Source organism: Limulus polyphemus, unplaced genomic scaffold (assembly GCF_000517525.1).
Source record: "Limulus polyphemus unplaced genomic scaffold, Limulus_polyphemus-2.1.2 Scaffold379, whole genome shotgun sequence".
Lineage (NCBI taxonomy): Eukaryota > Metazoa > Arthropoda > Merostomata > Xiphosura > Limulidae > Limulus > Limulus polyphemus.
Genome location: NW_013665989.1, coordinates 98,537 through 121,744, shown reverse-complemented (window position 1 = coordinate 121,744; position 23,208 = coordinate 98,537). Strand labels below are relative to the sequence as shown.

Sequence of the window (23,208 nt, the reverse complement as noted above, 5' to 3'; positions counted from 1 at the left end):
CTTCCCTCTAGTCTTACACTGCTAAATTAGGAACGGCTAGCGCAGATAGCCTTCGTGTAGCTTTGCACGAAATTCAAAACAAACAAACAAAATCGTGTACGTTATATTTCTTTCTTTTTTAATATCAGCTATACAAGTTATTTACGATATAAATTTTTGAAAGGATATTCTCATTCTTAGAGTACGTTAAAAAATAAAAAAAACATTGTTAAGATATTTTGTATATAGTTTTTGTGAATGTTTCTATTTTAAAATGAAGTGGGTCATATTTTTTTTTACTTTTCCATTTGATATCGTTGCCATTCATTAGCTTTTACCAAAAGTTAACTATCTCAAGGTGTTCCTGCCGATATTTACCCCTCTACCTGTTTTTCCTTCCCACCTAGCTGTCGATATTAAGATGGACTGATCCTGATCGATGGAAGTCGCCCCTTCTGCACCACGAGGACATTGAGTTGCCTAGCTCAAACACAGACAGCTCGGCCAGTCTTTCTCATTGCTACTTTCGACCAATTCTGTTCTGCTGAACTGTCCACTACTGAACTTCTAGTCCAGTTGCCTTTCACCAGTTGTCTGAAGTCATTGCTCGTTCATAGTCTTGCTAGCTTCATACTATGTGGGCCAGTTCCACATGGGGAATATAACTCTATTGACCTCTTGCATTCGCAAAGATGTGCCCCATTTCTTACTAATAGATTATTCGCTAAGAATTTGAAACTTCTGATAATTAGCAAACATGTTCCAGTACAGAAAATTGCACATATGTATCTTTAATATGGCGCACGAAAGTTAAATAGACTTCAATAAAACCAAAAGCTAGAGAAGTTATTATCAGGATCATCATCAGAAAAGTATTTCGTATTCTTTCACTCAAGGATTCGAACTGTTTGCCAAAATAAGGGCTCACAGTGGTGCATGTACTAATCGGCCCCGCGAATATCACTAGTGGACGACGTCAACTGGTTGGTACAGCATGTGAATTGGTAACAATATTTTCCTGGTGACGGCTAATTGTTGGTTTTCTGGACATCTGTATAATTTTTTTCCAGTGATAGTTCATACAATGTTTATTCTGGTTTCTTCCCAGCCAACAAGGTAAAAAAATTAACTTATTACTAAAAAATAATTTCTGTGTTGTTATTGTTTTTTTCATTGTAATACATGATCTTAAAAAGTATTTACTATCTTTCTCACAACGAACTTCAATTTCCTATCTGATCAGTTTCATATAAATCTTTTTAAAATGTCAATACTGTTCAACACTTAGTATTACTTCTATGTTCTACATTCTACACATAGCTTATTTTTAAATAGTTGAAATGTACCTTCAATGAACCCGGCACATGTTAATCAAGATCTTTTTTTGACAATTTATTTCACCTTAGTAGCTGTTTAGCAAAACGTGTAACCATAATACGTACAACATATGGTATGACATATCTACTTTTTTTATTACGTAATGCTGACTGGAGTCTAACGCATATGACTATGAATTAATGAAACGATCGTGAAGTCCAGAGAATCTCTTAAAGTTTTGTTTATTTGTTTAAAGTTTCGGTTTTACGCCTTCATCGGAAGCATACGTTATTTTCAATGAACTCTATCACTCAATTTAAAACCAATGTAAACCATGTGCAAGGGTATATCTTGTTGTGGCGTGAACATCTTTTATAATCTGGCGAAGCATGATTATAATTACTTTTACCTGTATAAGACATTAGTATTAGGCCTATTGTATTCTTAACACTACATTCTTTATTCATTCCCTTATGGCTTTTGAAAAAGATGAGTGGATAATAGTAATTCAACCACACCATGTTCACCGAATCTATTGCTGACGACGCTTTACGCTCAATACAGAGCTCATCAGGCATTAGGCACACAAAAAACATAGTAGAGGTCGGAACACTATTTGTATAAACTATATGTTACAAGAAATAGTGTGAAAACCCTAAGTGACTGAATAAATACTGTGGTGTTAAAAATATAATAAGCCTAATACTAATGTTTTACGAAGAAGATATCGTACATAGGATCATTCCTATCATTACAAAGCCCATGGCGCATAAGCATAATACAAACATTTGCGTCACACAAAGAAAGAATGTCTTACATAATAAATGGAAAAACCACATGGGAAAGTTAAAGAAAATCAAATCCACTAATTGCATCTGCTTATAGTTATCAGCTAGAAGAAAAGTAGTGAAATTAAAGAGAGGAGTAGTCAGTTTCTAATGTTGGGCATCGTTCTGCACAGTTTAAAGTCCGTTTCTATTATTATACATTTCACTCTACTGGTCCGGTTTCCATCGCTGTTAGGTTTACTCAAATTAAAGTCTGACTTGTCTTCCAATGTTTGGAAAGTCAGCTGATTGTAGAATGCATTACAAAATAATTCATTAAATATTAAATGACCAAATATTTCACCATGACGGCTTCTTTTTGGACGCAGTATTAGGACTGATCCTGTTAGGCTAGATATCAGTCCAAGAATGAAACTAAACGTTGTTCTGCGCGAGAAAAGGGCACTGTATGATACAGTATCGCGTGGAATTTTGTACGTTAAGCAAAATAATACCGAACATAATTGGTTGTAAATACTCTTCAATAAGTAGAGTATACAATATGAAAATCAACAACAAAAGTATTATATACAGAGAGTAGAGTAGTTATATAATTACGATTTTGAACATGAGAATCAGCAAGTCATGTGACAACCCCAGCAGATATAAAGTCACGGGTGGAATCGCATGTATCAGAACTACATCTTGATATTGTTTGGCTTTCGCATTTAGTGTGATGGTAATGCAAATTGGTCGCTTTTGGGAAGGGTATGCCACTCTTTCCGAAGTAAAATATATTTATACACTCAGATTGTAGAGATGTGTTCAGATCACAGACTTAGAAGTTCCCAGACGGGAATAACCCTTATAATTAATGGCATTGGAATACAAAGGAGTATGGATCAACATGTGGAACAAAGGCCATCCAGAAAGAGACCCGTAACAGGTATTACCCAAGTACGCGCTTTGTAACAAGTGATAAACTACGTACACAAATATTAGTGACAAAAACCGTCCATGTACCCCTGGTAACAGTTTGCAAGATAATCAAAAAGGATCTCCAGCTGGAAAAATGACACGGGTCACGCGTACACATGCTACTTCCACGATATATTTGTTCAACTGTCGCATACTTCAAGCTGCTGGAGAATGAAACATGCTATTTTATACAAAGGCATACCGGTCAAGTCACCAGACGTAGCGCCTGTGGAATTCTGTGCGATCGTAATGTTGAAACGAGCGCTGGAAAACTGTCGTCATCATACACTAGATGGATTATGGAAATTCGATGTATCATCGTTACTACAGAGCCTTAATCTGTGGAGCTATTTTCAAATTGAGCATGACCGGACGTGGCGACATGGACTGTAACGACGTGATGAGACTTCAAAACTGCTTTAGTATAACTTTTTCAAGCTGTGCAGGACAAAAAAGACTTGCTCATAGAAAATTTGAAATTGTATATAAGTATGTAAAGTATATCGAAACGTTTCTGTTCTGGGCGTCATTCGTGCACGGTTTTAAGTTTATTTCCTTTTCTTACATATATTTATTTTATTATCATAGTTTGTTTCATATTGTTTGCAGAAATTATAGACTAATTTATATTATTTCTTAAAGTATGAAATGCTGATTGGAGTATGAAACTCATATGACAAGAACATTGATCATAAAATACAATACAAATTTTGAATTGTTTTAACACTAGTTTTCTTTGTTGTTAAATCTAATAATTTAACTACGTATGTTTGTCTATTGTTTTACTTAATTTTTTACTCAACTGAAAGTCCTGTTTTACCTTTTATTATTAAAAGACGTTTCATAAAAATTTATGTACGAGGATATGCATCATTATTTATTTGACTGGTAGATAATAATGATTCTTATTTTCAGAAAAATAATTATTAGAATTTTTTATCTTGCAAATGTTCTGTACACATTATTTAATTTCATTTTCCTCTTTCATAGAATATGATTTTGGTGGTAGGTTAAGTTAATTACGTTTATTATAATTTCTTTAATATTTTAGAAAATATTATCTTATGGAGATTTATGGTTTACTTCTTAAAATATAATTTCAATAACTGAGGTTTGCCCCCCCCCCCCCACAGTATTCATCGTTAGGTCTTCAGGCTTACGACGCTAAAAATCGGGTTTATATTTTATTTTTACTGTCTGTTCTTAATCCCAAAGCTATGTGCTGTGCCCACTGCATGCACCAAAACCTATTTTATAAGCCCCCAGAGTTACAATTGAGTGTTACCGTTTACTTAAAAAGAATACCACTATAGTGTATTGTAACTCAAATCCACATCCATTTTGCTTAAATGAAAATTGGTAATTTGATCATTTTTGTTCACTGTAGTGCACATTAGAACCAGTACTTGATCATCATTATGAGATATTTTGTTTATTGATTACATTCTGCGTTATTTTGATGGAAGAGTGAACTCAAGTAATGTGACTTAAATTTTATTCTTGGTTAAATATTTTGGTATCATTTTATGATATGTGATTGTCCATTAACTCCAGACCGTCAGTAATTACCGGAATTAAAATTTGACTGCCAGTGTTGACCGCTAGAAGTTAGCGGATTGAAAATTTGGCTCATATTAGATACCTTTATCATAGATTGATTCATGGTACTTGTCATCAGTAGTGACTAGTTAGTAATTATTAACGATAAAAGTTCGTTCGTGGTGTTGAACGTCAATCAGTACCAGTATCATCAGCAGTTACAATAGTTAACTCAGTATCTTTGGGAGTTTTCAGTGGTCCAAGAATTGTAACTTTTTGTCTTCAAGAAGCCAAATCCTGGTTTCTTTATAAAGATGATGTAAGGAAATAGTGAGAACCAGTATTTAATTTGTTCTTGTGTCAGTAATTTGTAATAGATTTGTGCTATTATTAGTTAGTTCATTCACTGATGTCCGCTTTATTAGGACTCCCACCTAACATAGGGCTGACCACCTTTAACAATAATATTTTGGACCCGGCTTGTACTTTTAGTAATAATAACTTGGACACAGGCTGTATCTTTAGCAATAATAACCTGAACACAACCTGACATACCGTCCATAAAAAGGTGTTTTAATCATCTGAAGTGTAATAGCCGAAGAATATGGTGCGCAAATGATTTGCAGGTGTCAGTAGAGGATTGTGTGAATAAATACGAAGATAAAAATAACTAAATAGATGCTTTATTAGCTTGAGATCCAGTCAGGTGATTGTGTTAATCAAGGATGATAACTAAAGTCACTGTGGTTCTTCTCGTACCATTTTCGGATACCATAAGCTCAGTGGATTGTTGAATGTTGTGTTGAAAGAGTCAATGTCCATCATAATGGACGTTATAGGCAACAAAGTTCAGGTACACTGTTGATGCTTTTTGACTTCGAAAGGAACCAATGTTTCCACCTCTCAAAAAAGGGGGGGGAGACTGTTTACATTTAGTTACATTGCTACACATGGGTATATTCTGTGTATTGTAAAGAAATAAGATCACTACTAATATTTTCCAACATGTTTTGCCTTATATCTGACCTGTAACTGAAGTATCTTTCCAATTCTGTTAGATCGATTTCATATAGAATGTCTCAGCGCTTTTCACAAGCTGCTACTACGAAGCTCAATTTCTTTTATTTCCTAGTCTACGTAGCCTGGTTTTCAATGTTGGGCTACATAAACTGCGTTCTGCTTGAACTGAAGATTCAGGTGAAATAAGTAGCAAACTAAAAGCTGCTCAACTTGTGGAGAAGTCTCATGACTTCGGTTGCCACGTTATTTTCGTGGCTTTAAAAAATGATGTTTACTGATTCTGATGTTTAAACGTTCAAAGCTGGATCATTAACTAATTCTCATTTAGTTCTGAATATTTAGCTAAAATGTCATGTAAAAGTGTGTTTTCTAACGATTGTTAATGTTCAATGCAGTTGTCGTCAAATCGCTTTCATAATCCAGCTTTTGCAGAATCAACATATTCAAAGTGCTGCAGTCGGCGGTGTTCTAACTCGGTTATGGCATGATAAGCTGTAACAGTTCCATTGTATACCTGGTGGATGGTTTATGAAATCATGCAGTTCTCATCTTCAAACCGTTTATTAGAAAAATTATCTTTGCGTACTGCGTCCAGTTCGCTTTGTACAGCGTCCAATGCTTCCAACATTCCAGCAACACAAGTAGAAGAATGCCGTAGAGATCTTCAATATTTTCTCACTGTTTTAAAGGTGGTATAACCATGTGCAACTCCTGTAATGTTGATCCCATTCAAAATGTTACAGACAAGCCAATGGTACGAGAAGCTATATCTGACGTCATTTGTTCTTCTGTTTCCTCCAAGCTGAACAAAACATTTGAATATATTGTTAAAACCGATTTCATAGCTGCACAACGTTGGATATAATGTTCTGAGAGAATGAAACTATATACTTTCGATGCCCTGTGACAGAGGCAAATATTTTTATATTTATTTGATGCGCTGTTAAATTTGCCAGGCTCGTTAATTCAATGCAAAATATCTCTAACAACTGTTATGGTACAGGGAGAGTGTGATACGACATATTGCCAGAATGTGCACCACACTCAACGTAAAGAGATAAAGTGTGCTTTGACTTGCATTCTACTCGCCACCTATAATAGGTTCCAGACCTATTTGAAGCTCCATCGTATGTCTGACCGTTCACTCAAGATCAAAACAACTGGAGTAGAAGATAATGTTTCGTAAAATGTTTACAACAGTTTTTCCTGATGAATCAGGTGCTTCGTACAAACCAAGAAAAACACCGTGAGAATTATGTTACTGTTTTTTTTTTACCTATTTTTTCAATTCATGTCAGATTTTGATTTTTTTCCCACTGATTTCCTGTATACCATCTACAATAACTGAAAAATGTTAGGAACTACCGAGAACTGTCTGGAAATTTGTATGCGTTAAAGAATGAGTTGCTGCTGTAATACTTGATTCTGAGATTCAACTTATGCATTTATATTTCTTGTTAACCACTGTTTTATATGTGTTTAATATCCAGCAGCTGCTTACAGATTTATTCATTCGAGTCGTGACCATGAAAGGTGGGTCCTTAACGAGCTAGCTACCTCACTGAGGTGAATATTCTCTTGAGATGCTCTTGTACAACCTGTTGCTCCCACAGTGCCTGGTCACTTAGCAATACTCCGATAGTTTTAAATGTTATAATCACTATGTTGCGATGGATAAGGCTAGTAGTTTCATTTGCTATGCCTTCGCATAGCAAAAATACAATGCTCCCTTGGTCGTGTCAGGGTTGTGTAATCATGAGTAGTGGGAGAACCAGTCAGCTTGACAAGTGGGTGTTTTATTGTTGAATACATATTTAACAATACCAGATGAAGCAGGCTGGTTTGGGGTTTTTGTCAATGTTCTGTTTAAATTACCTTCACTTTCCATTTGTTCGTTGTTTGTTCCTGCAACCATGGATTCACCAGACGTGTATATTGAGACTTTAACGAAAATTTAAATCTATATGCTAACACTTTATGGCAGTTATGATTTATACGATTTGTTAAACACAATTTAGTCCCATTGATGTTTATTTGTTTGTTTTGAATTTCGCGCAAAGCTACACGAGGGCTATCTGCGCTAGCCGTCCATAATTTAGCAGTGAAAGACTAGAGGGAAGGCAGCTTGTCATCACCACCCACCGCCAACTCTTGGGCTACTCTTTTTACCAACAATAGTGGGATTGACCGTCACATTATAACGCCCCCACGGCTGAAAGGGCGAGCATGTTTGGTGGGACGGGGATTCAAATTCACGACCCGCAGATTGTCCAGCTCCCTGACCACCTGGCCATGCCGAACCCTTACAGAGGGAAGGAAGCCAATTAGTAGCAACCGTTCACTCACCACCCGTGCTAAGGAAATGACTGTCACGCTTATAACCTACCCATAGTTTAAACTGGGGAGATTTTGCGGCATCGCACGGATTTGAACACATCTCGACAGCTCCGAATTCCAGGGCCAAACCGTGTCTGCAATAACAAGCGAGTCACGGGGAAGAACAACATGATGCGATATATTTGTTCTTTGAATAACAGCATTGATATTGGAACAATTTTTGTAGTGTGATACTGAAAACCGTTGAAAGAAATCAAAATCCCTGTTATATGTTATATGCAACACTCCTGTACGTTCAGCCAGGGTCTTAGTTCTCGCACCTATTTTTTCTACAAGTAGTTGTTTGAATGAAACCACGCAAAACCGTCTTAGCGTGGTCATGAAAGTGGGGGTAGAGGTCAACTGCATGCAGTATCATCTTCACCCGCTAAAGGTCGAATACTGCCTCCCTCCCGCGAAAAATGGAGAGAATCGACACGTGTGCAACTATAACGTTTTCTATACTATTATTCTGTCTCCAACACTTGCACTATCAAGACACAAGTCAAGTACCTTATGTAGCATTTTCTATGTTTTTTATCTTCTATCAGTACAAAAAAGGAGAAATTCTCAACAGGACACATCACGCGCAGGCTATTTATTCCCAACAGTTTGTGAAGTTGTGTTCTCTATTTTGCATCTATTATAAGCGGACATTTGAACTGGTTGTTTATTGTCATGTCTTGGTCAGTGGTGAAGGAAACGGTAAACTGGAATAAAGTCTGACATATGTATAATTTACAGTACTGTCTTTCTCTCGGCCTGTCACTAGCAGTTGGTGGCCGAAGTTTTTATTATTTATATTCGTATTCTTTTTTTATATTAATTTTCAACAGACTATAAAAACATCTATTTGAACTCGTTTAAAAAAAAATGTTAAAGACTGTCCTAACGGATGGGTACCTACTATCATACTCTTTTTGTAGTATTCAGTCGTACAATAAAGCGACTAGTTATAGTGTATAACTCAATGTTTGATTCTTAGTACTGGATGTCTTTCTTTAACAGTTTGTTTTTCATACAGTTGGTAATGATACAATGTTATATTGTAGCACTAAAATTTACGGAAGTATGTGTCAGGACGCAGCTTGTGTATCTGCAAGCTTTCTTTACTGCGAAGCACTTTTTCATTCACCGCATTTCCTAAGATGCTGAAATCGTTGGGGGTAAGTGGCCTGACATGGCCAGGGGGTTAGGGCGCTCGACTTACAATTTGCGGGTCGCAGGTTCGAATCCCCGTCACACCAAACATGCTCCTATTTTCAACCGTGGCGGCGTTATAATGTCACGGACATTCCCATTATTCGTTGGTAAAAGAGTATCCCAAGAGTTGGCGGTGGGTGGTGATGACTAGCTGCCTTCTCTCTAGTCTCAAACCGCTAAATTAAGGACGGCTTGCTCAGATAGCCCTCGTATAGCTTTGCGCGAAATTCATAACAAACAAACAATCGTTGGGTGTAATACCAATATCACAGTCTTGCAAACAGTGATGGACAATGACCCTCTAATTATATAATGTATTTTGCGCATGCTCTTTGGCTCTTGAGTTCAAACAACTAACTGGATAGTCCACATAACCATAGAAATAACTAATTTTTGAACGTCGCTGTATAGTGATTAGTTTTAAGTTGTTACTTATATTCTAATTTTGTTCGGTTTTAACCATTGCTGTTCACTGAAACACAAGTTGGTCCTTATTGTAAGCAGAAGTTAATGGTTCCAAAGTTTTAGCCCAAAACCTACAATAAAATTTCATTTTGAGTTGTCTTTATTTATTTTCTGTTGTCCAGAGTTATTGAGAGATAATTGTCTAATTTTCAATGGTAGTGTTTGCTGAAACAGTATTTTCATTTCATACTTCTGAGCTGCATATTAATAAAATTGAAGGAATCGCTCAATTAGAATACAAGATGATAGCTTGTGAAATAACTAAGTGAATTGTATCCAGACTTTTTTTTTAGCTTATTTACTTAAAGACGGTTCTTTTATTGATGGATGTTAACGTGCACTGTTTTCAAATATTGATAGCAACGTTCGAATGAAATTGTTTTGTTACATGCAAGATTTGCTTTTTATTCATGATAACATTTTCTGAAATCAAATATCGATTCTATCTTTAGGATATCGTTGTTTAACAGTATCATTATATTTTTTACCGACCAATGAACTATGGTAGCTGAAGGAAACTGCAAAAATGTAGAAGGAAAATCAACAAGGTGAAACACCCATCAAATTAAAAGAGGTTTATTGATGAATGTGAAAAGCCATTTTCTTCTCATTGCAAACCTAATAAAGAGCTGTTTTGAAGGAAATGTTGTTTTCAAATTCATCATTATACTTATATTGATTTGGCGAGTGTTCCACCATGGTTTTTTTTGTACGATGGTAGCTGAAGTTTTTTCAGTTCCAACTAAGAGATATCATTGTTTATGTAAGTTGAGACTCTGCTTTTGAACTTGCAATAGATAAATTACGAGGAATATAGAAAAAATGTTTTATTAAAAATATTAGGCCTATTAATTTCTAATGGTTCGCCCACTTTCAGCCTTTAAACTGTAACTTTTAAAAGTAACATACAACACATCTAAAGAGCGTTTCAGAGAATATCTATTGTTTATCATCATCTGATCCAAATGATGAGTTCTGGTATTGAACGAAGAGTCTCTTGAGCAGTGACTTGTGGGAGACGGAACGTAGATTTTACATGCTATTTTTATACGCCCCCGATTTTAAAGCCGCAAAGGACAAATGAAGGGGAAAGTGAAAAAAACGTCCTGCAGTTAGCGTGATCTTTATAATTATCTTCAATACATTTATTTATTAAATATTAATGTTGATTTAATTAAAATTATAATTCTAACTTGTATTAAAATTGTATTGTTTACTAAAATTAAGTCACTTTTTTTACTTCGCAATACAAAAAGTTAGTTATTTGAGTCTTATGCTTTTATTACGTTTCCTTATTGAATTCTAGTGATGGTTAAAGTAACATTTTTGCTATTGTTGTTATAATTACTTACTGAATTAGACCCTTCCCCCTTTCCTGGAAAAGATGTGTGTAAAATATATTTTCAACTGCTGCACTCACACACATATATATATATATATATAATGCATATACACACATATTCGTCACTAAGGGTCTACGAATAATATTCTGCTTTAGGGAGAATGTTGGTTTATTGTTTTCATATTTTAATAAATTACTAATATATTATTGTCACGTCTACCCGATTGTAAAGTTTAGTATTTTGCATTGGGTTCGAGAATGCAGCTGCGGGCAGATTGCACGAGGAAAACGTTTATGGCTTGACTGTGTTCACTGCTTATAGGTTAATATTCTTGAATGTAACGAATTCAGGGTTAGATGAATAAGTCACACTGAATATCTACTTTACTATAAAAAGAGCGTTCTATAGTTGGTTATCCAATTATTCAACTTTTTGGAGACTATTGTGGCAGAGCACGTTAGCTTTTTTTAATGTTTTGTCCACAGTATTTAAAATTGAAATTGACTGCTTTACAGAAGAATGGTTTAAATTTAGCCATATCCTTGTGTGGAGAGTGAAATATGCACAACTAAAGAAAAAACTTTTTTCAAAAAAAGAAATAAATGCAGGGATGGGTAATATAAATCCTTCAAAAACAATGCAAACAATGTAGTAGGGATGACATTTGTATCATCCATACATAATAGCAGAGGCACAATATTTAGTAAAATATTAATAACAGATAAAAATAGGATAGATTAAACTCAATTGGGGTTGAATAGTTATATCTATATATATATATAAAAGAGGAAGTTTGTTTATTTTGTTCGCTATAGGAAACCAAACGGTTGAAGTTACAAATTTTAAAATAACTTTATAATAACCAGTTTTTTACAAGAAATTTAATGGTACTATTTATTTTGTATTTGGTGTAGTATTTAATGACGAAATTGACAATTAATGATTATTGCGCTATTTTTATTTTATTTTTGTAATAAACATACAAACATAAACACGTTTTGCACATAGAAAGCGTTATGGCAAGAGACACTCAGATCACCTTGCTGTCAATTCACTATTTCCAAAAAACGTTTTCTTTAAATAGTGCTTAGTGTTTTCATAAGTGATTTAGTAACTTTGTGAATTCCAAGTTATTGTTTAGTGATACAGGTGATTATGCCACCCAAGAAACGACCTTTCTATGAAAAGTATTCTGCCGCTAAAAGAATGCAAGCACAAAGAGCAGCTGAAACAGAAGAAGAACGCAATCAAAGACTTCAAGCACAAGTTGCAAGACAGGCTGCTCAAATACAGGAAGAGACTTTGGAACAACGTAAAGTTAGACTTCGAGCTCAAGCTGAAAGGTCGGCTACTCAAAGACAGCAAGAAACTGTTGAACAGCACAAAACCAGAGTTCAGTCAGAATCATCAAGGCAAGCTGGATATATAGACAACAAGAAACTTCTGAACAACGTCAAACCAGACTTCACGCACAAAAATTAAGACAAATAACATACAGAGAGCAAGAAACAGAGGAGCAACATGATGTACGACTTCAGGCTCAAAGAACAAGACAAGCTCACACACGATCTAATTTCAAATAAAGCTTTGTTTGATTAAATGCTTTTTTATTTCTCGCATCACAGCTTTTGTCTACTTACTGAATAATTTGCTGACAAAAATACTGATCTATATATTTCAAATCTAAATTTTCACCGTGCAACGCCGGGTAACTCAGCTTGTATATATATTTATATATATATAATAGTACTGTCTGTTGTATGTCGCAGAGTGTCGATGGATGTTCACCAAAATGTATATGGAGGTTCATTAGGTCCATGCGAGGAGTAAATACAAATTTTCAATTTTGCATTTTGCGTTTTGCGGTTTTTAGGGGCGATTTTGCGTTTACCACTAATTCGCTTCCTGTTGTTAAATCTTCACCAAATTTGGCATGAAGGCTTGTTGGGTCCATGCGGAGATACATACAAACTTGCGATTTCACATTTTGTTTTTTGCAGTTTTTTACAAGTACATATAAGGGAAACAACTTTTAATGTCCTAAGATAACTTTTCATTAATCATGAATTTACATAACTTCCGTCCAGGGGATGGGTACTCCACCTAGTATTGCTATATGTTAATTATTGCCTGTGATATTATGTAGGAATTATGCAAATTCCATACATATTATCTTGTTTGCATTGTTTTTGAAGGATTGATATTAGCCATCCCTACATTTATTTCCTTTTTTGAAAAGGTAGTGTTTATAACTAAATTCTAAATACATTTTAGTGCACTGTTTCAATAGACATAGGAAGGTTGTATTGTTAACCAAGTTCTAAATACATTGAGGTTCCAACTGTAATAATTATTGTTTATTATTGGCTGGTAATTCCTGTTTCACCCTGTACTTAAGCTTTTTAAAGGAACACCAAATATTTGTAAAATAGCTAACTTCAAGGGGTAATGATAACATCGTTTATACTAGACTTACGTTTGTTTGTTTTTCAAATACTACTAGTTACTGATAATACTTATAAAAGCGGATACTCCATTTGAAACTACGTCACAATAGTAAAATTGGTTGATATCATTGTTTTGGTTTTTGAGTTATCATCTAATAAAAAAAAAACAAGAAGCAGAAGAAAGAAGAACAAGAAATTCAAACTTTTTGCTATAATATTTATAGACATTCCCAGAAAGTGTGCTTCAGTCATTTCATAGATATTGTTATAAAAGGAAGCATTTGTATAGTATTGTAAAGTTCTGATGACCTATTGAGAAGATATTTAAAATACCATTTCGATTAACAATTCGAGCCATCCCTACACAGGCAGTGTTACCGCTTGTCTGATAAAACACTTTACATTTTCCTGGAAGAACTAATTCAGTGAAATATATAAAAGTGATGCTGTTTTTATATTAGTTGTCTCACATATACTTTTGAGAAATTGCACCATAGAGATACATTGATAAATACAAATGTGAAAAATTCATGTCAAGAGCAATTGAACAGAAATTATCAAAATTATTTTAAACGAAATATGTAATTGCATTTTGTTATAGTTTTTAAACCTCAAATAGATTAGTTGAGTTAGTACATAGTGAACAGATCTTCACCCAAATCGGTATGGACGTTCATTAGGTCCATGCGGGGAGTACATACAAATTTTCAGTTTTGCATTTTGTGTTTTGCGGTTTTTATGGGCGTTTTTGCGTTTACCACTACTTCGCCCTCTGTAGATGAGATGGACCTTCATTAAATTTGGTATAGAGGTTCATTGGGTCCATGGGTGATTTTAACGTAAAAATTGATAAAACCATATCAACGAGTTGCTGAAAATTAAAAGTGATATGTTTAGAAACTGAAGATTTGAGCTGTTCATTTGTATGGGATATTCATTGTGAACAAAGTGTTTACTTCTTTCCTAACTTGTGCCAGTGCTTATTTGCTTGTTTTAGTGCAAAAACACATTGTACTATCTGTAGTGTCTACCGCGGAGAATCGAACCCCGGATTTTAGCGTTGGAAGTCCGTAGACTTACCGCCATCTCACCGGGAACACCAGTATAGGTGGGGGAAAAAATTGCTAATTCCCGCCGGAAAACTAAATGCTCTCAAGCAATGATTATTTCATGTTTCAAAGTTATAAAATAAGTCAATAAATGAGTTTCGCCTTTATTGGACTTGTTTCTTATGCCTGTGTACGATAAAGTTAACTCGCAATCTCATCAGTTTTTTATTATTAAAATATCTTATTAAAAAATAACTTAAAATTGGTGAAAATCGTTAACTTGTAAAAAATAATTTCAAAATTTACTAAATTATTTTTTTATTAAAAACAAAGGTATAAAATGCTTGCTTGGCTGTTGTGATTCCGATAGAGAATTGAGGATTTCTAAGAAATGTGTTTCAAACAGTATTTTAAATATAGTTTGGACAAAGTTGTTTATCTTCTAAGCCATTATTTCACAAAAAACGTATATGTGTCCACTTATAACTGCTGACCCACTGGATCATTTTTCACTAAACCTTGTAGTACCCTTAGAACCCTCAGGGAGTGACATAGGAGTATGTCAGATATGTGTATATTTTTCGTATAATTTTGTTTCGTATTTTGACAGTATACCTACGATTTGTTTAATAATAAAATAACAAACGTATTATATCAGCGAGATTTATATAAAGAAATTTTAAATAATTAGTTAATAGACGTATATATTTCATAGCATCAGAGGAGCTTAGGATGAATTTGAAAACTAGCTTTTACTGAAGTTATATTATCTATAGAAATTCACAGAAGATAAAAAATAGTATGAGAAGCAATAAAAATAGTTCTACCCTGTTACAAATGTTTAACTGTGAAAATAGTCGATATCGTGATGCTTTATTTACATTTGTTAACTCAGTTTGTAAAAGTTGGAATCTTAAGGGAAATCTCTCTGAAGTCTAAGTTGGTGAAATGTAGCAGTTTTCGTTCAATAATCTTTGAAAAAATATTTCAAGGTTTTATTTGAAATTGTGATGAACTCTACTTCACGTGTAGTGCTTCGAATCGCACAGCTCGAGGTTCAGCTGCTCTTGAAAAAAACTGTCGTTCGTTTGGTTGCCAGATGTGTACAATCACAGTGATTTCCAGCTAACTTTCCAAAAGATTATGAAGTAAATTATAGCTTTTAGCTTCTAAGTGTTCTACAGCGGCTTGTTTTCCAACTGTGAATTTGGCAAACTCTAGTGGCGTATATGCAGTTGCTATCAGAATCTTATGAAACTTGAAACTTGCAGATGGCTATAAAATTCTCTTCTTATAATACCTGCTACAGCGTTCTTACACTATATATGTCGAATAAGCCACTCTAAGTACCCATAACAAACATGCCTTTTCCATGCTTTGCTGACAAATTGTGGCAAAGTTTTTGTACGCTGTATGTACTTATAACAGAAAATTACTTCGAATGTAGAGCTTTTAATGTTATTTAAGATTTCCATACAACATAGTAGCAGCAATATTTATATACTTGTAACAGACTACTTCAGGTTAGGTATAATTTTTTTTTCGTTTCTATAAAATAGCAGTTAGGTTTCAACTATAATATGCTTACTTGGATGCTTTTGATGTTAATCGATGCTCAGTAGAGTGTATAAAGACGGACCGATTAGTATAATTAAATTTCAAATTATTTCAAAGTCAGTCGTCTTTGTAATTAACATTATTATGTTTGGGATTACACTAGTAACACTATTACACCGCACATCAGTACACATCATTTACATCATCATGACTAATTATCTAGCAACAAAAAGTCAGAGGAATATGTTTATTTAGAGAATTATATAAAAAAAATGGAATGTCATGAACCTTTTGTCTTCCAATTCCGTTTTGAATACTGGATTGATACCATTACTGGTATGTTTTCTTGTACAACGTTTATTAGTTAGCCGTTTAAAAAAGATTTAGGGTTAAAGGATATTGGTACTCTATTGAATAAGCTAATTCTTAAAGATACAACAGAGAAAGTTTCAGGAAATTATCACAATAAGATATTGCATACGTGCACAAAATGGGTGAAATCAATATCATAAGCCTACAGAAGCGAGGTTTCAAGATAATGAACAGATAGAAAACAATAAAAGAGTCTATTAAAGCAAGGTTTTCTAAAAAGAAGAGTCAGAACTGTTAAATATATATTGAAGTTGGACATTTATAATAAGAATATGTAGAATCAATTATGAGGCATCTTTAAAAGGGAGAAGGTGTAGAATTGATAAAAAATCTTTTGAAAAACACACATAAAACCAAAAAATACAATCTATTGAGGTGAGAATTGAAGATAGGAAACAGTAAAAGCAATATTGTGTGGCTGGCAGAAGGAAGTTTAAAAAATGGAACAGCTAGAATCAGTAATATAGTTTAAAGAAGTCTATGGACCAAATAGTTTTAAAGATAGTTTTTCAAGAAAAAAATTGAAGGGAATAGTTGGATTGCAAAACCTAACAAAAGGGTCCAAAGTTAAATATTGGACAAATTTCAAAAGAAGTTTTCAAATATTACCAAAGCTAAATATTAGATAAACAAAAGAAACAAATTATGAATCTATGTATCTACTAGTATTTGAATCACCCCTCTTAATTATTTTTGCCGATTGGTTCATCTTAAACCTGACCAGGTGGTTAAGGCGCTCGACTCGCAATCTGTGGGTCTCGAATTCGAATCCCCGTCCCACTAAACATGCTTGCCCTTTCAGCCGTGGGGGCGTTATAATGTGCGGTCAAGCCCACCATTCGTTGGTAAAAGAGTAGCGGTAAAAGTAGTTGGCGGTGATGACTAGCTGCCTTCCCTCTAGTCTTACACTGCTAAATTAGGGACGGCTAGCGCAGATAGCCCTCGTGTAGCTTTGCGTGAAATCCATAACAAACAAATATCCTAAACCCACAATTTGAAAAATAATCTCGTTAAATACTCCTACAAAACATAAGTAATCAAGAGATTACGGGTCACGGATAGATATTATAATATTTTTTATGAATACGTGGAGGTCAGACTTTTTTATTTTTACTTTACGGTTTCCATATATCTAACATTTATTGTAGAAATAAATTTCATTACAGGAATAGTAGTTATGAAACAACTGGTTCGAGTTTTATTATAAGGAATAGTTTTATTCACGTTTTCAGCCTGGCGTAGCTTAGTGGTTACCGTGCCAGAATGTAGATTTAAGAGTCCAAAGTTCGTGTCTCGTTGCTCCATAATGCGCTCCGTACTTTTGAGCTGCGGGTGCATTATATGTCTGATAATCAAATCTCACTACTATAGTAACCCAAATTTTGGTGGTGGGTGCTGTTGAATAGCTGCCTTCCTTCTAGTCCAGCGATTAACAAATGGGGGGTCGCGACCTACTCGTGTGTCGTAAAACAAACATATTTATTTTAAATGTATATATATAAAATAATGACCCTAATGTGTTTCGAGCAAACAAAATCCAGAGACTGAGTATATTATATAAAAACGATTTCAAAACATCGCCATGTCGTTACAGTTTATGTCGCCATATTTGGTCATGCGCTTTCTGACGACCGTGCATCTTAAAAATAGCCCTGCAGATTAGTTTCCATTACAAAAGGCTCCAATGTAAGACTGTCTTGTCTAAAGCAAGTCACTCCTCGTTGTATGCTTACCATAGTCTAGTTAGTGTGCTAAGATGACTGTTTCTTAGTGCCCGTTTCAAGAGTCAATTTGCACAGAAATCCATAAGCACTGTGTCTGGTAACTAAACTGGTACACTTTTCTAGAATAGCACGAATATTCGTTTCATTCTCTGGCTGCTTGAGGTATGTGATGATTAAACGAGAGATAGCATTGGCAGTCTTATATTGGTGAAACTATTGCCTATTGGGTTCATTATCAAATGGGGATGGTTCTCGATTATGTTGCATGTTGTTGCCTGAGGCATGTGTGCAGATTTTTGCCATTGACGCTTATGTTAAGTGAATATGAATTCTGGTCTGTTATAAAACACCACACGTTTCTTAGCATGGCGGGATGCGACTTATTGCAGATCTCTCTGTGAATGGTCTTAGTACCCTAGCTTAATCCATATTTTTGTTTTCCAGTGTCATTAAGTACAACGGATATCTTCATCTTGAAAATCATAAATTCGCAGCCTGAACACATTTTTATGATCTGAGTATATGAATATTTTGCATAGGAAAGGGCTGGTACACACTTTCCAAAAAGTGGCAAATTTCTGGTGGTAGTACTCTAGCAAAATGTCAAAATGTAGTACTGATTCATTCTGCTCCACTGCAACTTCGTATCGGCCGTGTTGTCACGGGGCTTCCTGTTCTACTTATTCAAAACCATTTTATATAACGAACCCAACCCTCTGTATAAGAGCATTGCTACACTTTATTAAATATATTAAAACAGCAACAGGACACAATGAAACAATCCTTTATTCAAAAACGCAATAAACTGTATATGGTAGACAGAAGTTAGTGCCTTTACTGGAGAGAGAGAGAGAGATAACTGTGAAAACCTGTAAAATTTGTATGAACTCGCCCAAGGATGCCACTTATGTCAAAAGTGACATTATTTTGGTGAAAATAGATTAAAACTTTGACTAAACCTAAACTTTCAAGATAACTACATGGTTACAAAATGAAATAGGAAACCTGCTAGAGATAATACACCAATGGAATGAGTAACAAACAAAAAGAGACATATACTTAAAAGATCAATAGATTGTTTGTTTGAAGTTAAGCATAAAGCTACACAATGGGCTATCTGTGCTCTGTCAGCCACGGGTATCGAAACCCAATTTCTAGCGTTGTAAGACCGCGGACATACTGCTGTGCCATTGAGACCGGAATTTATGAGAGCAGTTAAAAGAAAGGAACATAATATTTGAAGAATCAAAAACAAAAATAAATATGATTAAAGACATAATCTACGAAACTATTGGATATGTACAGAGGGATTACAATAAGAACTTTGAAGAAGTGCAGAAAAACATCAACGAAGTACAGAAAGTTTAATGATAAAATCGAAGAGGTACAAAAAGAAATCAATAACAGAATAAAAAATTTGGAAAAAGAATTGTTAAATGCAAAAATTAAACCAGCCACACCTCTTTCTGTATCTGCCCAAGAATTCCGACTAAAACGCTATCTACTACAAAGAATTGGAAAATATTTTTCGTTTCCACTTATTATCACTAGTGCTATGTCATCTGTTACTGCGAACTTTCCTATACAACTCCAGCCATGTCACTACTGAATCCAGTTCTACGATTCAGTTGGCCAATTCAACAATATCTCCGAATTGAGAAACTAATAGACTACGATGGAAATGTACCATGGGAGGCATATCTGGCTAAATTTTAAATAACTTCCATAGTGAACGGGTGGAATAGTGAGCAACAAGCTATTCATCTTGATACCCATTTAAAAGAGTCATTTTAAAGACACTAAGTAACCTTTCAGCTGTCTTATTAAATATATTTGGAGTGACATAAACTAGAAAGAAGTATCCAGAGCAAAGTTTCGTAACAGAGCACAGAGGAAAGAAGATACCTTGTACAAACTTGCGCAAGATTTAAAAATACTTGCCCAATTATTTTACTCAGATGCTCCACGTAACATAATGGAATCATTAACACGAGACCAATTTACAAATACCATAACAGACGAGAATATGAAATTTATGTTGAAAAAAGTAAACGTTTGTCTAAAGGAAGCTCTTCAGTTGGCAATGGAACTTGAATCTAGTAAAGTTTCAGATAAACAACTAAAGACACCATATAGAAGTTACGAGATCACTAGATCCTGTAGTATTGAAACATCAACTCCCTCTTCCCTCCAAGGATAGTTTAGAAGAACTGAGAGAGGTAATTAGACAGTTAGTAGTTACACAAAATGAGAGAAGTAAACCACAAGAAAATAAGTGTTTCAAGTGTAACTTGAAAAGATATACTGCAGGGAATTGTATATTAAATATTGTATGACATAAGAAATCGTCCCAGAGGATATTAGAAGGAGGAAACTTATGAATGTGGGGAACCTGGCTATTACAGCCAAGACTGTTAGGAATCAACAGCTGTTAGTAAGGCAAGAAGACAATAACTCAAAGATGAATATTTGAGCCCAACTGCACCATAGGAGCAACAAAGAGCTAACCAGACATTAAAAAAGAGAGGAAACCTAGCTGAAGTTATGAGAACGGAGTTCAACTGGACATATTGATGGAAAATCTTGAAATAAGTTGATCGACACTGGTTATACAACTAAAACTGTTCAACCCAATTTGGTAATGAAAGGTTGGGAATTGCCTCCAGAAATTAAGAAAGCTGAGGGATTGATGCAAACAGCAGGTGGAAGTAAAGTTCCAGTGAAAGAAAATTTCCAGGTTACCCTCATTGAGGAAGCTTCTCTACATCTGATGATGTGTAGGTAATTGACATCGAGTAAGAGTTCACATTGGGAACTTATTTCATGCAGAGACGTGGATACGAGGCTATACTGGCTTCAAATAGCCTCACAGTCTGTGACCAGGAAATTCATATGTACTACTTGGCTATTATAACATCAGAGGTTGAACTTCCAGTGAAAACAGGAAGATGGTCATAGTACCATTAAGAAGTGAAATATTAATACCAGGAGTAAGTCTATATCTAGTGAATTGGGCCTAGTGAGATCAAACACTCCAGTTTGTTGTCAGGAATTGATGGTTGGAAAAGCTCCTGTGATATGAAGAATATAGATATACACAAATTAACCGGGAAAGGTTTAAATCAGCTAGGGATAAAATAATAATTCCCTATGATGTTAATGTTCTTAAGACTGGGTTCCATCAAGGGATCAAGGGAACATGTTATGACTACCACAAGAAAGTACAAACTACAAAGTTAAGTAGATGTTAGGAAAGATCATATATTATACTGAAGAGTCAATAATGTGACTTACAGAATCCAGAATTAAAGGCAGTCCAAGCAAAGGTTATCCACCATGATCATCTTTGGAAGTATGTTGGTGAGAAAATGGCCAACTGTGTAATTCCCGAAAGAATTTGTGAACAAAACGTCAACCTGCTGAAGAGCCTAGGGTTTTTGTCGATACCTTTTCTAGAGGATCACCAAGGATTTAGTAGCTAGTTGATTTCACTCGATCACCTAACTGGAAGACCTCTCTTTATTGGCAAGACAGCCAGTGATGATAAGGGACAAGCGATTGTCTCATCTTTATAACATGGGCCTAGGAAGCGAAAACCACCAAGAATACTTGGTGAAGACAGTATAATGTACAGTTTTATTTGGGTGTAAGGATATTTCAAGGCATCTCACAATCCATGAAGGGAGCAGTATTTTAAGTTATATTTTCCGTGTTATGATTTAGTTGTTTGCTAAAGGGAGTTGCTAATCACGATTATGATGCCAGAAACTTCGTAAGAGTAGTCCTAGAATATTTATAAAGTTTGTGCTCTAGAAATTAGAAGAAATGAGAGTACATTATTGATATAAGTAATTAGTGTGTGAAAATAATTGATAATTCAGTGATATATTTAGTGAGGGATTCAGTTTAGTGTTTGTAGTGAGAGTTATGCATCTATTCTGTAATTCAGTTACTCGGTGAGTTTTGTGTTTGTTTCTCTATCAAAGATAATTAAGCTATTTGAAGTGAGGTCTATCATTAGCCTCGGGATTTCTGTTAAAACGTTGTTTGTGGAATTAGGTCTATAAATGGAAGTGGCTGTAACAAACGTTACTGAAGAAAAAATATTTCGTTGTCTTCACGTGGACTGTACTTCGGATTAATTTCAAATAACTCAAAATAACTCGCCTAAGGATAGAATATATTACAAAAGGTATATTATGCTGGTTTAATTTGAAAGCATAGTACATTTCATTAGAGATTTCTAGCAATAAATTATTGTGTCTATAAAGATCACTGCAGGGTGTGGCTTAGTATTTAAAGCATTAACATAGTAAAACGACTGGTTGAGAAACAATTCTGCAAATTTAGTAATATTTATCGTTTTCATGATGTCTTCTATCAGATAATGTCTTAACCTAAATGTTTACATTAACTAGGTCTATAACACAGCGATTTGCAACTGGAACTGCAAACAAACCAGGCAGCATTTTCTTTTAATTTAACTCTTGGTGGCAAAGCTAAGGAAAAAAGGAAAAAAAACTATCGTTTTCCTTTCAAATGCTTTAGTGTGTCCTAGTGATAGACAGATAGATAGTAAGTCTTTCTATCGCAATTGCCTAAATGTATGGAAAGTTATATGTAAACATCCTGCTGAGAAAGATGAGATTGTTGCATTATCCGCCCCCCCCCCTCGTTAATGTGGCTAAAAGCTTAAGTTTATATTAGTCTGAATTTTTAAAAAGTGATGTTTGTGGCATATGTATTTTATGCTCAGCTAATGAGTATTTACCGAATATTACGTTTCTCTTTCATTTTACAAAAATCCGTAAAATCATTTCAAAAGGAGAATGTACATCTTTATTGTTCTAGGTAGAAACCTTATTTATGAGTATTGATATGAAGCACAAGATTGTTATTCTACATCTTAGGTTCATCAAAATGACTTATATTTATGGGATAAATACAATAGAAACAATTTTCACACAATTAGGGTTAGAATTGCAACTGGTTTAATATAACTAGAAGTGGTACCCCCCCCCCCACCCACGTGTCACAGCAGTATGTCTGCGGACTTACAACGCTAGAAACCG

General features: G+C 34.7%; 1 protein-coding gene across 1 annotated transcript in view; it reads left to right on the top strand.

Annotated features, from left to right (window-relative positions):
* The first annotated feature begins 484 nt into the window (after positions 1-484).
* Positions 485-23,208, top strand: part of LOC106457830 (sodium channel protein para-like) — a 95,795-nt gene continuing 73,071 nt past the window's right edge. The window contains exon 1 of the mRNA XM_022383880.1: positions 485-1,095. The gene's annotated coding sequence lies outside the window, so the exon portion shown is untranslated. The remainder of the gene's footprint in view (positions 1,096-23,208) is intronic.